The sequence below is a fragment of the Notolabrus celidotus genome, chromosome 16, assembly GCF_009762535.1.
Source record: "Notolabrus celidotus isolate fNotCel1 chromosome 16, fNotCel1.pri, whole genome shotgun sequence".
NCBI lineage: Eukaryota > Metazoa > Chordata > Actinopteri > Labriformes > Labridae > Notolabrus > Notolabrus celidotus.
In genome coordinates this window covers 18,022,500-18,040,982 of record NC_048287.1, presented here as the reverse complement: position 1 = coordinate 18,040,982, position 18,483 = coordinate 18,022,500, and the positions used below count along the sequence as shown (strand labels likewise).

The 18,483-nt window shown below is 40.6% G+C and overlaps 1 long non-coding RNA gene across 1 annotated transcript in view; it reads left to right on the top strand.

Moving 5' to 3' along the window:
- The first annotated feature begins 3,256 nt into the window (after positions 1-3,256).
- The window catches only part of LOC117828051, a 97,430-nt gene continuing 82,203 nt past the window's right edge, over positions 3,257-18,483 (top strand). Inside the window, exon 1 of the long non-coding RNA XR_004634321.1 lies at positions 3,257-3,389. This is a non-coding gene — a long non-coding RNA (uncharacterized LOC117828051). The remainder of the gene's footprint in view (positions 3,390-18,483) is intronic.

Sequence of the window (18,483 nt, the reverse complement as noted above, 5' to 3'; positions counted from 1 at the left end):
TCCTAAGTCACCTAAGTCTCAGTAGGAGCCACTGGCCCTGAAGTATTCTGACAACATCAAATGTGGCCCTCTTTGAAAAAAGTTTGGACACCCCTGCTTTAGGGTCACGGTTGTGTGTGGGTTTCTAAGTTGAGTCAGCATTTTCAGCACAGCACCTGCCATCTTTGGGCTTCACAGTGTCCCTCCTGACACCAGTGGGTGATGTCACTGACACTACATGTGCATGTACTACTTTTGTACATGTTTTGTCCAGAAGTAGTATACAACTTCAAAATAGATAGGGATTATTTAAATTTATAAAGAAAACACAAAGGAAACATCTCCGTAGTATAAATACATTTATTATTTTTATTGTTGTTTGATTCAATGATTCAAAATGTGGAAAAACGATATCCTGAACCCAGCACCATGAATTGTATCAAAATGTACATTCAGTGTAAGTGCATCCCCTTGAGTTGGAACCTGGAAGAAATGGGAGTGCACCACACAAATATCTGTTCCTTTTAGTCTGGAATGGTGTTATGTTGTTTGTTTCTCTTTTGTTTTCAGAAGAAACACAGAGTAGACAGCTATGGGACCCAGAGAAGATACTGTCTGAATTCAACAAAAAGTGTACTTGATTAGAAGAGCAAACCCCAATTTAATGTTTGTACAATATTGTAGCACTACCATAGTCACTCATGACAATGATAATGACTGCTCAATAACTTAAAAAAAAATCCACTGACATAAAGAAAGCCTCCTTTACTGACTAGGCCTCCTGAGTCTGCAACTTGCAGAGCTATGAATAAGTTTACCTTCTATCACATTTTATGTTCCCTCCAACTTTTCAGGGTGTGTCATGTTTCATTTCCTCTCTGTACCAAAAACAGAGCACGAGACACCTCCACCATCCATCACTGCACCAGCCAACAACACAATCAGCCTGTGTGGTGATTCTCAAACAGAGGCAGGTGGAGAAGATTTCTGCCAGTGAGAGGATACTGAGTAAGACGAGCGGGATTATAGCAATTATTTTATCACCTGTATTGTTAGATTGATTGATCCAATTTTTAAAGTTAAACAAAAATGAACATGTCTGTTTAGATTTGTAGTGCGTCTCTAGCAGTGTACACAGATGTTAAAGATGACTCGGAGACACTCAAAGTACATTAACGCAGATGGCAATTTGAAGTATTTTCTAACAAGCTTCAAATCAATAGGCGTGTTTGTAATTTGAGAGACCTCACCGAAAAATCCTTACAAATGATCAGTTTGCAGTGTATTTGAGCTCCTCACTGCTTGTATTCCTGGTGTGTGATTTGAAGAAATCACACACCAGGAGAAACAAGTCAAGACTGGTATGGATTTTTTTTTTTTTTACCAAGATGAGAACATGACTTTAACACTTTGCCACTCAATGCCAAGTTGAACCAAGTGTTGAGCATAATATTCTACTACTTCCAACCAGACTACAGCAAATTAAGAGACAAGCAGTCCTGATGTTATTTTTTTTGCTCAAAATCAAAAACAATGTTCTGCGGTTATAGTGCAGTTTTGTGTTTCGTAAGTTAACCCACTGGACCACCAGCTCTATTTTCTACTCAAAAAAGAGAGCCGTATCATCCATCAGCAGCTGCTGGTGTTTCAGTCAGCTGATTGGTGCTCACAGCTGATGCAGCTGTGCGAGGAGTCCGAGGTCTTTAATCACAACAGTGACCATATCACAGAGCAGATTATTGTTTTGATGCCCTCTGAGACTTGGCTGCCCTGCAGTCTTTGGACACACTATGTTAGACTGACACCTTAGGTATCTCTCAGACAAATAAAAACTTAACAGAATAAAGCTTGGTTAGTAGAAGTACTTGAAAGCAAACTTTTATTTTTAATGACATTATTGGCTTGCCGCATTTACAGAATATACATTTATTTTGTCTAATTACACAAGCTATTAGGATACATCATTAATGATGTATTAAAATTGTTAGGATAAATGTTGATTTAAGGTATTTAGAGGGATTCAAAGGAACTTTCTGAGAAATGTATGAGATTTTTTTGACCGATCTAAAATAGACACAAGATGCAACAGTAGACATTGCTGTTTCTTGCTGATTTCTAACTGTGAAGATGGCTTATCAATGAAAATATCTGGTATGAGCATATCAAAACCAGAGAAAGAATAAAGACTGTACAATCCACTAAAAAATAGCTAAAGAGTTCAAAGCTTCAAGTAATGACCTTTCCTTCCTTTGTTCTCCTTTCAAATTTTTTCTGACAACCTGTTGCAACGCAGGTTTAAAAATTGAAGCTCCTTAAACCAACTGCAATTTCTGCTCTGGCTGCTCAATGGGGTTCAGTTTAACTATGGATTACATCAAAACGAATGACAATAGGTCTGCTGTCCACCATCTGCTGTCTAAAGGTAGGGTAGAGGAGAAGCTAAATTAGTCACCAGGACAGATCAGTGGGAGGTGAGGAGAAGAAAAGAAGACAGGAGGAGAGGAGTTCAGAACAGGTAAGGCGCAAAGGGGAGGTGAGGAATAGACAGGAGGTGAAGAGAGGAGGGGATGAACAAAGGAAGAAGTGTTTCCAGGCTGAGACAATTAGTCCCACCTGCAGCTAACTCAAACTGTGAATACCTGAATGATTGTGTTAGTATGCGTGTGGGAGACGGTTGCAGTGGTACACTTTTGAATCAAATCTACAAGAATAGAAGAGAAGAGGCAACAGATGATTGGAGGGATGTGTACATGATGTTCCAAAGCTTGGGTGTGACTTAGAACAATAAGGATTGTATGCTATTAACCCTGCATGTATGTGATGTGATGTTATATGTCTTATTTCCTCCTTGTCTGTATTAGTTATGTCAAGTCAAGTCAAGTTTATTTATATAGTACATTTAAAAAACAACCGCAGTTGGCCAAAGTGCTGTAGAAGCTTAAAATCAATAAATCAATAAAAACAAATAGTAATTAAAAAGAACAGATATTAAAAACACAATAGATAACATGAAAAAAGCCACAATAAATAAAAACAAAATGTAGTTATGAAATATCCTTGTCTTCCTTGTATTGTTTATCAGTGATCTTGCCTCATACTAACATCCACTACCTTTGTGTCTTTGTGGTCTTTGTGTGTTTAGAATTTCCTGTTTTATTTTGTAGTTCTTGCCCCAGTGTGTCAGCTTTATCTTGACTTCCTGTCTTTGTTTTTTTTTCCCCGCCTTTTTTTCAGTGTGTGCCCAGCCTTGATTAGATTCACCTGTGTCTTGTTTGTCACACCTGAGTCTTGATTAGGTCCAGTGTGTTTAGTGACTGTGTGCCTACCCTTCTTTGTCTGATCATTGTCAACCTCTCTGTGCGTCCTTGTGGATTACCCAATGACTTGTGAATTGTATGGACTGTTAAGAGGTAAGTTTTCTTTATTATGCCATTTGGTCTTTGTTAGACCCATTTCTGTTGAAAACACATGACTTTATTTGGGCCTTGTAAAAATGCTGTATCAGAATGGTGCAGGAACTGGCATATGTGCTGATATTGGATTTTCCATTTTAGGCAGCATTGAATGCATTTCAGATATTGGTATTGTTACTGAAAAAAACAGAGTAAATATGTTGCTTTTCTCCCATCTGGTTCTGTATTCAACCTCTGTCCTCTTAAGTGCCCCACCCTTTTCTCTTTGCTTCTGAAATGATACTCATTTCCTGCCTCATCTCAACACACTGAGTCAGTCCCTGCTGGTCTGTTCCACTGAATAACTTTTGATTGTCATTATTAGTTGCAGAATGTGCTGCAATTTTGTTCCTGTAACCACAACAAAGCCCAGGATGCTATGTGGGCTGCTTTCCCAGAACACCACACTTGTTCTTTGCTTTTCTTTATATAGTCTCTACTGTATGCTGCTGTGTTGTTGCTTATCCTATCACCTGTCAGCAAAGGGATTGTATCAGGTGTTGTTTACAACCGCTTAATGACTATGAGCTCTCCCAAACCCTCACTGCTTGTTTTCTTTGTTATCCTAAGTGTAAAGTGGATTGTGACACTTCCCACACAAATGGCCTTTAAAGAAATATGATTACTCAATATTTTACCTCCAGTGTGTGCATTGTGCATGGTAGTGTGTGTCTCAGAGGGACTATTTAGCCCGGGTGTAAAATCTAGCTGTTTAAATTATTGCTTACACAGCAGCACTGAGATGCCATACACGTACGCACTTACACACAGAACACCCTGAAATCACACCCATGTTTCTGCAGCATATACCGCACTAATGAATCTTTATTGTGCTGCCTTTGTGTTGAGTCATAAAAGAGCAGAACTTGATAAGAAGATATTTCCCTTTTCAGAGTGAAGGGCCTGAGGGATGTTCAATCTGAGAGGCTTTATGACTGAATGTGTTATCACAGCATTTATGATGTGTTAAAAAGTTGTTGTATCATGAAGGAAGTGTGACAAAGCACTAACTTTAAATACCAGCAGTACAGTAATGACATGTTGAAGTTTAGCTATAAGAGGCCTTAATTTAGAATTGAATCCACAGCTAGTCATTCATTTTAATTGCATTTGTATAGGACTGACCTGAACTAGACTGTCTGAATTTGCAGTGATGGAGATACTTCCACAATATTTTCATTTATATTTAAAAGTCCTACTTTTAAAATTTCAATCTCAGAAACCATTTGCGAAGTTAGGGATACTGTAGCAGGTTGATCTGACATGACGTGTTATCAGTTTCCCTCTGGCGTTGCTCATGTGAGTAAAAGTTGAAACAGTCGTTAAGGGGTTGTAAATAGGTTTTGACCAATCAAGCATCTTGCACAGCCAGAAGATTAGTATGATAGCTGGGTAATAATATCTATAACACTTTTTTAAATGAATGAAATGGCAAACGGTAGCTTCTATTTGGCAGATATAAGGAAGTCTTTCAACCTATATCTGTACCAAAACGGTGTCCAATTTTTTCTTTCAACTTATTGCCAATGGGTTTTTGATTGCATTTCCCCATGTTCCTCATATATTCTTCCCTCTGGGAGGGACATATCTAAGAATACTGCTGAGAGCTAAGATGTGAAACCTCATCCTGAATGTGCTAAAATAGGGATTTTTTTTCAATGAAGCTTTTTTGCATAGAAAGTGGCATATATTTGATACTAAACAATGAATTATGGTTCATTTAAATGAATGTACACAACACTGGTGCACAGAGATGCTATTTGCTCTGCAGTGCAGTTTGTGGTGCATTCACACTTTTGCACTTGCTTTGAGGATTAGATCTCTTTTCAGCTCATTTGCACAGGTTTAGTGGGCGCAAATACAATGAGATCCTTTTGTGAATCAAGCCCTGACGGTGTTCTATAGTACAACCAAGGCCTGTTTAAACTGGATTGGTAAACGCTACTTGGTTCCCTCACGCTGTGTCTCGCATGTGGTGTACATCTGTACTCCAAGTAGACGTGGCCCCTCAAAATGCCACAGAGGAATTACATGGCCTTGGTATTTGAATGAGACATCACTGATTGTGCAACTTATCACGACCCCTTGGAGGCCAGACACAGCTTAAGTAGATGCTAAGGTCAAGCCTGTAAGGGAGAGGGCTGCTTAATGGGCTTGACCTCAAAGGTGAACATGAAGAACCTTCTGTGTCCCTCCCAAATTAGTATTTGGAGGTAAACAACCTTGAGGTCAATGGTCACAAACCAATCACCTTTATGGATAGCTTGTCTCACTCTTGGTCATATGGTCAGCATGTTGCAGCTTATGCGCTTGAGGACTTTTTATAGTCCCCTGAGGTGGTCCATGTCTGTCAGAGACCCCCTCTCAGATTGGATAAATACTGGGATGAGGAAACACTGGGAGGAAACCTTGCCTGTCCATTTACCTGCTACCAAGTGGAGATGAAAGAATCAATGAGTCTATGCACATCTGGGCATTAATTACTCATGCATGGTCAACAAAGTGGTGTCTTAAAGAGATATTCAGGTCATCTTCCCTGTGGGTGTCAGTCCCCGTACACATGGAATATGTAGCTGGGTGAAGATATAGTCTTTTTAGTATAGAGAACTAAATGTGCCATACTTGCATTGATTGATTGTGTCTGATTGTGTCTCAGACTGTTGAACAGCTCTTTCTACCAGGCTGTCAGGATGCTGAATTCCACTCACTACGTCCCCCCTCTGCCCCCTGGACTATAACATACCCACTACATACAAGGACTCTACTTCAGCTGCTTTTGCTCATTAAACCATTTACTTATCTCCAATACTGTCTGCACCTTAATATAATTTCCATTTTTAAACTGTCACGGCACTGCACTACCTGCACTGTGTACATGGGCTGTTTTTAACTGCATTTTATTATAATGGTATTGTATTTTATATTTAAATTTTGCTACTTAAGAGTTGTAAGAGAGAAACAGCATCTCGATTTTCCTGTATGTCTTCGTATATATAGTGAAAATTGGCAATAAAAACCTTTGAATCTTGAATCTGATAGTCTAAAAGACTGGACAAGCCAGCTGATTTATGTGTGGTAGAGTGGTTCTTATGCCTGAGACTGAGCAGCCAAAAGATAGTCCAGACTGTTGGTGCCTCACAGGCGTTTCCTCTTCAGCCCTGAGTTCTCAGAAATATAGTCTCCTCACACAAAAACAAAAATATTTGGTCCCACAATGGTTTAAATCATCTGAGTTTTGTGGAAATGGCAGACAGAGAATCAATAATCAGCAAAGCCTGTCACAGTTTACAGTGGGAGATGAACCAGAAACAAAGATTTTTCCCAGGACTCCAAAAGAGAAGAAACTGTGCCTTAATGTTCTGAGAAAAGAGGCACAAAGTCCAGTAGTCAGCTTTGTTTTGTCGATCAAGTTGTACCCCCCTCCAAAAAAAAGGGAATCAGCTGATGGAGTGATTTTAGAAAACAGAGGGGTACATGGGAGAAGACTGCGGTGAGGCTCAGTCTAAAGGCGGCCATTACAAAGGCAGTCTGCTCTTATAGGAAAAAGCTTTTCTAGCAGTAGTAAAGAATGAGTATCCTCTCCTGGAGTGTGTCTCGCTGGGTGAGAGGGGTCATGGGAATCTTTGCTGCACTTTTCTTACACTTTGCAGGTCGTTGGTTGAGAGAAGCAAACAGCCGCTGAGCTTTTCAGCAGGACGGATACTGCAGATATTTCAGAGAGTTAGAAACCAGACAGTGATGGATGTGGAGTTGATGGTTGTAGAGACAAATCTGCAGACTTGCATTAGTGGTTATAACGCATTGTTTTTTCAGATGTGACAGAGAAAACACTCAGTTGGTAGATGGTGAGAAGAATTTGGGGAATTTCTGAGATAATGATCCTCTGGACCTTTTAACTTAATAACTCTCCCATTGTCAGTGCTCTGCTTATTATTTTCTAATAATGTGATGCGTTATTGATCGGCATATGGTCCCTCTACCCCTCACCTCCTCTCAGGTCAGAGCACTGGGCTGAAACAACAGCTCTCCCTGTTTGAGTGATGTCTCTCTAATAACCGAGCCACCCTGCAGCCTGTAATATCCAGGAGGGGATGAGTAGGCGGGCGTGTGTGAGACCTGAATCTCTATTGTTTTCTGCACATTAAGCTCCAATTTGTTTGTCTGCACTCGACGGTGACAGCCGGCCGAGCCATCTCGCATCGACGCCGTTGTGGTGTCATTGGGTTCTGAGCTGCTCTGACAGAAGGGGCACTGGAGGGGCCGCCATTAGTTTGAGGAGCACAGAGGAGGGAGGGGGTGAGTGTGCGCATAGCTCCAGGACGCACCTGTGCTCATAATCAGGACACCAAAGCACACACAAGCATGCCAACATGGGATGATTTTTTTTTCCTCAGGACGCATTATTACCAGTGAACTCATCATTTGAAGAGTACTTAGTTACCATGGCAACATGCACCGTAGTCTGGCTGAGGGGCTCAATGGGAAATGAATGATCAAGGAGTGCATGCGGGTGTGTGGCTGTTTCAGTGGAGATATTGATAAGGAGTTGGCATCTTTGTCACATCCCACTGTATCTGGAATTGAGGAGTTTGGGTTTGTGTTTTGATGACTTGGAAAAAAGGAAACATGAAGGGGAGTAGGACCAGACAAGCAGGACAAAAAGTGAATCCTTGTGAAAATCTATGTGTTGGGTGTGAGATACAACAGATTGTCCGCTTCTGACAGTGGGGGTGAGAATTGCCTCTGCACTGTGTGCAGTAGTTGGCTCCAGTGTGTTCATGTTGGTGTGTGTGTGTGTGTGTGTGTCTCATCCTGCTTGAATCAAACTTGTTACATCACAGGAAAAACTGCAGTTTTAATTTCTATGGTGGTTTTACCTGACTGCAAAACAACTTCACCCCTATATAAACATAGCATAAAAAATAAGGAAGTTTGTGTTTGATAGATTATCTCTTTGTTGTAATGATGCTTCTTAGCAATATATTTCATACCATTGGAAAGCCTGTTTATTTCCCTGTTTTTACCCCCATAAAAAATGTGCCATTTATTCTCTGCCAAACAGCTCATTCTTGCATTGAGTCTTCTTTCGTGTTTATTGTGGATTGGATGATTGAAGTCTGAAAAAACAAGAAATATTTTCTATTTAACAATAAATTAATTTAACTAACAGGAAACCTTAGTAGTGTGTGTAAGAATCATACACATACACAGCCATGGTCACAAGCCTGGTCACACACTGTTGTGGGATGGCATCCCTTTCTTCATCCAGCATTTGCCGCATGTCAGCCAATGTGGTTGTTTTGGTTACACTGGCACAAACAGCACGCCCAAGCTGATCCCACAAGTGTTCAATGGGGTTGAGGTCAGGACTGCTGGCATGTCATTCTATCCTCCCCAAATTCTGGAGGTAATGTCTGAGAAACCATGCTCTGTGGGGGCGTGCGTTGTCATCTTTGAGGATAGAGTTCGGTCCCAGACTGTGAAGACATGGGATTTCCACTGGTTGCAGAATCTCACCTTGATATCTCTTTGCATTGAGATTGCCTCCACTTTAGAGATGGTGCAAGTGCTCACTCCAGATTATGCCGCAACTTTGTCTTGCAGAACACCATCTTTAAGTTGCCCTCTCGCACAGGCTTTATCCAGATCAGTCAAACGTGGCATGCAGATTCTTGGAGCAGACACCTACTGACCACTGTAGCAGGGTCCATGCTCACAGGTGCTGCCAATCAGGCACCTGATTGGAATAAGCTGTTTGGCAGTGGCAGAGAAGATTTGGCATATGTTTCATGGGCACAACCCACATCATCCCACGAATGCATGTTCCTTACAAATGTGGTACCGTTTTAAAAGGGAAATAAACCAATTTTCCAAGGATTTAGGATTTATTGCCAATAAGCAAAGAATTGATCTACCAAAAACTAATTTCCTTACTTTTTGTGCTATTTTTAAGTACAGGAACATAAAGTTTATGATGAAGAAAATTGTTCAAATGTCTGATAATCTCTTGAAGGCAAATTTGAAAACATGTTGATGTGCAATCCGGAGGTTTGCTTGAAGAGGAGTATTTCAGCAGACACGTGCCTTTTAGAGTTCAGGTTTACTGTAGCTGAATTGGATATAAAATATTTTCTCACCGCTATGTTGTCTGGAAATTTGTGTGTACAAATATGCAAAGACATTGTGTAAAAAGAGAGAGAGAGATCAAAAGAGTGCTTCCCACACCTGGCAGGCTGTTGAGGAATATCTGCCAACTATTTTACCATTTTATTTTTGTATCCGTATGAGATCGTCAGCTGCCATCATTGAACCACTGGACAACCTCTCCTCACTCTCTGCCTCTGGTGTCTGATAACCTCTAATGCCTGACACATGCTCTGCAGGTTATCAGTGAGAGAGATGGATATCTGCATTTACATCCCTCCTGTCAATGTTTGATTGAGGTGCAACGTTTGATGTTAAATAGGAAGATTCTCATACTGTTGTTTTAAGAGAATCGTGGTAACTGCTGTTACCATTCTGCACTTTTAGTTTTGGATTGTTGTGATTTGCTGTGTCATTACCAAGCCTGTTCCTCACGCTGTGAAAACATACTACTTAAACAACCTTAGTATAAATACATAACTGCCCCTGTCACTTTAACTGCCACAGGTGTAGCATTAATATGTAGGGTACACTGCAACAGCCTTATTACCTTCATCATTTCTTATTCGTTAGATAATATTTGCTCCTCCACAGTACCTTACTTTTTTCACACATGACCTATGAGATCATATGCAAACTATTTTTTGAAACACAATGAAACACTACGAGTAATCTTCATCGGTCTCTTCAGAGCTTTGATGAGAGCCAATGTCCCTTTTTAATAGAAATGTCAATTACAGCTGCCTTCAGGGGTCACAATGATAACAAAGAGCCAAAGTGTCAATTATAATCTGTACGTGTAGAATAAAAGTTTCCAGCTTTCAGATGTTAAGTGGACAGGCTATCCATATCTGACACTTACTCTGGCACAGACAGACACACACCAACAGAGGCCCCAGATGCTTGCAAGAACACTATGTTAGACACACAGTCAATATCTGACACCTATTCATAACCTTTAAATATGAGCAAATAAGTCTCTCTCACAGGGAGATGTGCACACACACACACATCTGCCTTTTGTAATCAATTGCTATAGATCCTAGCCTAGACTCACAACCATACAATCAAACACACACTGACACCAAAATGACACACTGCTTCAGTGGGACCATGCTGCACATATGTATGATCCAGGAAATATATTCATAACCTTTAAATATGAGCTGACATGCAATACACCCATGAGCTACACTCTGGCACAGACACGTGTACAGACAGTGACCCTGCCATTTTCTGTGATTGTTTGATTGATGAGCCTATTGATGTTCCATATGGTTCATCTCAGGGGTTATGACCTAATCCATTGATCTGAGAATGTGTGTTAGTCCCTGTATGTGTGTGTTATCTTTCTGTTTTGCATTCAGTTGCGTGCGTGTGATGGATTGTGCTGAGAACTATACACAAGTTTGTCTTGAGGCAAGTGTATGTGTGAATGTGTTGTGTATCAATGTGTCCAGAGTGTTCGTGTTTGAGGCGTGTGTGTGACCTTCTGTCATTGATTACAGGCAGGGCGTGATAGGAATAATCACTCTGCTGTCAGGGGGCTCGTCACCAGGGCATTCAGAGCCTCACCTGAATCCTGCACAAACCTCATATGAGATGTTTGACGTTTTGACAAGTGTTTTGAGCAGCGGTGGAATTTGGATGAAACAAAAAATACCCTGGATGACATTGTTTATAAAGCTCCACTGGCCTTTTGAGGGAAAAGGCAACAGTCTTGATTTATCTATCTGGAGCAGATTTCTTCAACTTTGTTTCTATTCTTGTTTTAGGTCACTGGGGACACACTTTGTACACAGGATGTGAGTGAAAGCACCCTTTTTAAAATAAGAAGCTAAGTGAGCAGGTAAGATTCTAATGACATGCTAGATGATTGCTCAAACCTGGTTCAAGCAGCCTGTCAATGAATACAGTCACTGACAAGTGTAGCTCACCTTGAAATTAAAATAGATGTAACCTTTTAAGCAGTGCTCAAATACTTGTTGACTCTGACCTCTGCTAAAGGGATTAGTTCTAGCTAAGGCTGTGAATAAGAAAATCACCATGAATATTATTTATACAGTGTAACTAGTTTTTAGTAGGGTACACATCAAACTAGAGCTGTCACAGTGCCAGAACAATTGCAATAATCAAACACTAATACCTGTTTTGATATACCATAACAATAAATAATCTCCTGTGCCCCCAAAACAGGTTAATTTAGGTATTTATGGTTTCTGCACATTATGTAGTGGTGTGACGCTCAACTGACCACAGGTTTGGACTTGTAGTAAACATATAGGGACCAAGTGATGTTGCTGTCCCTCTCCTCTAATCTAATAGCCCTTTTCCACCGGCCCGTCTTAGTCCTAGTCTACTCAACTTGACTCGACTCTACTCGGTTTGTGTTGTGTTTCCACGGGCGTGGTACCTCGTGTCAGATACCAGTTTTTTGTACCTGCTCTGCTCTGCTTCCAAGCGAACTGAGCCAATACTAAAAGGTGACGTCGACAGACTGCCGGCCACTGATTGGTCAGAGAATGTCGTAACCGAAGAGTCATGAGCGCGACGCCCGACACAGGAATCAACCCTGCCATTTTTAAAAAACGGCATCAGTACTCTTTTGCTCTTCTTTTGCTTTCCTCTCTCGCTCAGCCTGCGACAAAAAAGCCACAGATCAAGCAGCAAGTACACCATTGTCTCTATGTCCTCCATTGTTTGTGGTTGTTGTGTTTGTGTCGTGTTCAAAATGACGTGAACACAGTTTTGCACAGCAGTTTCACGCAGCTGTGTTATGACGACCCGGCCCACCGTGGGACGGTACTCGGGCTGGTGGAAAAGGTACCCAAACCGAGTCGAGTTGAGTACAGCTGAGTCGAGTCAAGTAGGGCTGGAACTGTATAGTAGAAAAGGGCCATAAGTCGGTCTGAAACAGATTAAGTAGCTTGAGCACCTTTTATGAGTTGCTAAAAAAGACAAAGCTTCAATATTTGCCAACCTGTAGTGGCTGTGATGGAGGGCGGAACAGAGACATATACACAGTGGGGCAGTGGGGCAGTGGCTCAGTGGTAGCCAGTCCGAATCGGAAGGACCGTTTGATCTCAGGTCCTTCTGTCCATATGCTGAAGGTTCCTTTGACAAGACACTTGACCCCAATCTGCCCTCGCTTACTGTGCCATTGGTGTGTAAATGGAATGAATTCAAATTGATGGGTATTTTTAATGGCAGCCTCTGCCATCCACTCAGTGTATGAATGGATGAATGTGACATGTAATGGAAAAGCACTTTGGTCAGAAGACTAGAAAAAATGCTTTATAAACACAGTCCATTTACTATTGACAAAAGACAGAGAAGTGTGACTTAAGCAGCATCCAAACTGTACCTTGAACCCTCTTGACATGGAATAAGTCCACTAGAGCATTACCGCTGTGAAACGATAAGAAAATGCTGTCTGATTTTTCTTTCTCGACTTATTCTCGATGTGAATCGACTGCCGCTACTCTCTTTCAACTGTACAACTGTAGATGCGTATTTTTAAAATTCTTTCCAACAAAAAACAACAGATTGTGTTGTACTGTTTTAGGGCATGTGGCATCAAGAAGTATAGAGTATCAAAAATGTTGACAACCTTCAATCAAACATATTGGAATTAATCTGAGATTTCATTGGTCCACCAATGTTAAACATTTGTGTAAGTAGGCAAAGAAGTATGATGAAGAGAAGTGTCTACAGACATTCATTTTAAATGACTATTTTATTCAGTGCTACACAACTGCATAGTGTTGGTCATTATGTCTCCATGGGGGTTAAATCTTAAAGTGTTTAAGCTGTTTAAACCCAACATGTATTTACGCCATGTTGGACTTAAAACAGTATGATAGGAAAGCAATTACAAGCAAGAGTTTATCTTTTTCCTGCTTTGTTCTACTCCAGGGTACATTTGGGCCCTGCATGGTGTTTAAAACAGTTCCTATTCAGACAAGCTCTCCTAGACTCAGAGGCCACAGCTGGACATCACTGGCAATATCTACTGTAGCATTGCCTAAAGCTAATCTCTACCTTTGTTTCCCCCCTCTTTTGTTGCATTCTGCTGAGTTTGCCAATTTTCAGCCTCACATTTCCATACCCTACTCCATGAAGGTACACCTCTACACACACATACACACAACAACAACATCAACAATAAAAAAAGCTGGAAGTTGGAAGCAAAACTTGCCACTGTTCCAAACACTGTTTCTCTGCTTGGTAGGGAGGGGGCCTTATCTTTATTTACTATGTGTAGACTGTTTATTTTAGACATATCAGTTTAAAAAATGTAAAACTTTTTCTTAAATGTTTTGTTACTCTTGGTTTGATGCATTTGATATTTGATGTAGACTTCAAATAACTTAACAGGATTACGTTCTTGGTTCTTGCATGTACATGCTAGCCTACCTGCTCATAGATTTTGTAATGTAGATTTAGAAGGTGGAATTGTATTTTCAGGCATCGTTATATGGCCTGTAAAGTGAAGGAAAAACTACCCATAGATACCCTTTTTGGAAAGGTGAGGCAAAATGATGACAAAAACTAAGACAAGGACTACACAAGCATTCCTTATTCCCATCCAGACCCCATTCCAAACATCTTTCTATGTTTCTTTCAGAATGTCAACTATGTCATCTCTTACATATGTTGCTGCCTCAACTGTCAGCAGCCTGGAAAAAAGGAACTGATAAAAGGAAACTGATGGCTTTGGAATGTAAATAGGCAGACTGGTAACCTTACTCACATACCAACAAGCAAATGAATGGTCTGTGCATTTATGTCACAGCTCAGGTTGTAGGTTCACATTAAAAAAGAAAATGTCATGGTTTTAATTGTACAACACTGTATTGTTCCAGTGATGCTATTCCGGTTTATTTTTTTTAGGTTTTGTTGGGGAGCTTGTGTGAAATGGTATTTTTGTGTGACCTCACTTGGTATTTAGCTTTTGTTCAAGTCAGGCTTCACATGAGTGCTGCAACAGTAAGTTGAGCAAAGTGGACATGCTAGAATGAATGGTTTGACCCAGTACTGGATGTTAGATGAGTTTGTATGTAGAGGCCGTTTAGGCAGTATTTCATACTTTGTAGTACACACTCTATCATACTCTCACAGACACACTACAATACCCTTTTACATGCACAATCATACTCTCACACACACACTATCACACTACTATATCCTCTTACATGCACAATCATACTCTCACAAATACTACTCTGAGAGAGAGAGTATGATTGTGCATGTAAGAGGGTATAGTAGTGTTTGTGAGAGAGAATGATTGTGCATGTAAAGGCTGATTTATACTTCTGCGTCGCCCTACGCAGCAGGGGCTGACGCGGACATGAGCCCCTCATACTTGTGCGTCGGTGTGTCTGTGTCGCGCAGCAATTCTCCGCCGAAACGCCTGAGGGCAGTGCGGTCTCTCTGATAGCCGGTCGCCTGCTTCCGGTCCCGCTACGATCTCTGTTTACTTTTCCACATCGATTCAGAGCGTGTTATGTTAATCTACAGCTGATACATGTTGCTGTTTATCATACAGACATGATTACATGAAGAATAGAGAGGAGGAGATGAAATACACGGCCGATGTGTGGCCGATGTCCGGGACCCCGGAAGTGCTGTGAATGCGGGAAAGACAAAGCCGTCGAGCGGACCAATCACAGAGCTTGCGGTCCGCGTCGGCTCTACGCGTAGTTACATTTTGGAGGAGGTGCACGTCAGCTACGTGCGTAGGCCTCTGCGTAGGTACGGGAGCTACGCGGACCTACGGCGTAGGTTACGCCGTCGATTCGACGCAGAAGTATAAATCAGCCTTAAGAGGGTATAGCAGTGTTTGTGAGAGAGTATGATTGTGCATGTAAGAGGGTATTGTAGTGTGTCTGTGAGAGTCTGATAGTGTGTACTACAAAGTATGAAATACTGCCTAAACGGCCTCTCATACTAAACCACAAGCACCTTGTTTCATCCTACCATCAGTTGTAGAGCATGGGTCTTCAAGAACATGTTGGAGCAGAATTGTTGGATATGAAAGATGCCTGTTTGACCTACCAGGGTACTTGCAGTTGGAGCAGCGTACATACGTTTTTAATAATAATAATAATAATACATTTTATTTATAAAAACGCTTTAAAAGTTTCTCCAAGACACTTTACAGGAAAAAAAATTGTACAATAGAAAAGCAAAGGAAAACAGTGCAAAAAAGCAAGGGAAAGCAAAGCAGCAAAACAAAACCAAAATCAAACAAACAAAAATCAACATTTATAGGTTAAAAGCCTTTGTAAATAGGTGGGTTTTGAGTCTGGATTTGAGTGTGGTGAGTGAGGGAGAGAATCTGACAATCAAAGATGTGAAGGAGTCTGAGACATAAGCTGCATTTTCTATAATGCTTTTAGTCAACCGTAAGCAGAAAGTCCTGCTGCCACAGTGGTGTCAGACAATCAGTAGTCAAGTGTCATCTGTATAGCTGTGATAATCAGGCATCCAAATATCCACCTTTGTACATGGATACCAGATACAAGAAAGACATTCATCGTACTATTGCATAAGAAAGCGTGAGCCTTTTGGTTACTCTTTATTGTACTCAAAGGAGAAGAAAGGATAAGTAGTTAAATAATAGATATATGACGTGGCAGAAAAACCTTTCAAATTGTGTTAATTTAGTTTGAATTTCAGATAGTTACATTTTATGCCTATAGTTTGTTTATTTTAACCTAATGACAAATACTATTTTAAAATTGGTGCATATGAGAAAGTGATATCCCTGCTGTCAGTTAGTTTGAGCACAAGAGGTGGACCTATCCTTGTACTAAGTAAAACATATAATAGTTATGATCATTGATTAGGCTTTATTGATAGAGGTATTTTCTAACATCCTTCACAATGTTTGAGAGTGCTAACGCAGTACTTGACAGTATCTCGGATTTGAATTATGTTTAATTTAATTATTTTCTCACTCCTAATGTATCACAAATTACAAATCCATTTCCATTACTTGCCAGTGTCATAAATATCCCTTTTATATTCAAGGCTAGAGCCAGCAGCTACTGTAATTTTTCTGTGAGGTTGTGCACGCACAAGCAAGCATGCATTTGAATTTCTCTTCCAGCTCTGTGCATAAAATTTATTGCATGGGAGCAGACTTTCTTATCATGCATCTACCTCAGTTGTTACATAATGTTGCACACGCACGCACGCACACGCACACCCACACACACACACACACAGGCAGTGTTCTATCTTCTGTCTGCGACACTCAGGCTGTTTTTGTGCTGTGTTAATGTGATGCTTTGAAAATGTCATACCCAATTTTTGGTTCTCATAGCTTGGGTAATATGGGGTTTCTATGTTTCCCACTTAGATGCAAATGTGACTGGTTCAAGTACATTGGTGGACTGGCAAACACTTGGCAGATAAGCTACAGGGACCCTATTGGCAATGCCATGGCTCACCTTGAGACCTTGTCCATGAAGACCTTCATCAGACCCAGTGATAAGGGACACCCCTGGCAGAGGCTAGTGTTCTCTGTGAACTAGTCTACATTGTGACTAGGTTATAGTCATTTCTGTCACTTAGGTTATACAGGGCCAAGGTGACTCACAGCAGCACCCTGGTACTCTGTATTCCTGCAGTATCCCCCAGAGAAATCCCAGAGATGCACAATTGTAGGCCTTCACCAAGTCCACAAAACACATGTCAACTGGTGAAACAACACCCATGACCCCCACCAACATTATACACAATCTTAGAAAACCCACAGTACTCTAAACGTAATTTAAGTGTCCTGATTTATTTTATTTCTGTTATAAAAACAACTGCCAAAGCCTCTCTGAAACCCTAGTTTGGGCTGAGAGTCACATATTCTTTATTTACAGACTGCTGAGGTGCTAATAGCAATCAGTCTAGCCTCCAATAAGTTGTGTGACACCCCAGCTCCATCAAATCGTCAGTAGTAAGAGGGGCATGGAAAGCAGCATTATGCTCTCCAACAGAGACTGTCTCAGTTCTGGTCCTTACTGAGTAGAGTTTCCGTGATCTCCCTGTGTTTTTGTGGAAATTCTCTTACATTCCAAAAGCACGCAAGTCAAGTCAACCGGATACTCTGAATTGCCCTTTGGCATGAAGTGAGTCGATCTGTGTCAATTTGCGTTGGTTCCGTGATTGGCTGGTGACCCATCCAACATGACATGTTGCACAACACCAAATGCATACCGAGAGAGGCTGTCTGCCTAATCTCTTCAGTCCTTTAAACTGCTTTGCATTTTTCAGCCAGCAGAATCTAAAAGAAAAAGAAATTGGACCTTTTTAAATACATTAAGTTGTTTCCTGTTTCCACAAGTGGGATAAACATGTTATTCACAAAAGAAAGAGAAGTAGATATGCTGGTTACACAAGAGTAAAAAATGAATGCTCATAAATTATCTTTTCAAGCCTTGCTGCTCACATTATACCCAACCAAAATCAAATTTAAAAAAAAATGCAAATATTTTGAGATTCTGGATTACCATTGGAAATTTCAGGTTTATATATAAAACCATTCAACGGAAATGGACAGAAAATACTTTAAAGAACTTGGAGTTTTTCCTCCTAATGGGAGATATAAAGCGGTCATAAATTAAATGGAAAATCTGAATGCTTAACTACAAATGAGGGGATTAAGTCATGCTGTTTTTATTTGGAGGGCATTTTACTAGCATGGTTTGGTTCCACTTGTCCCTTTAGGCGCCAGAATGACGAAAACGGACATCCAAGAAGTCGTGGCAACCTTGGCACAGAAGGTTGCACTGCTTGTAAGTATGAGGATTGTTAATTTATGAATATTGAAGACTTGGATCATAAAAGCCTTGATAATAGTATCAACTATACAACTATTCAACAACTACAACTTTCTTTATGACCATAA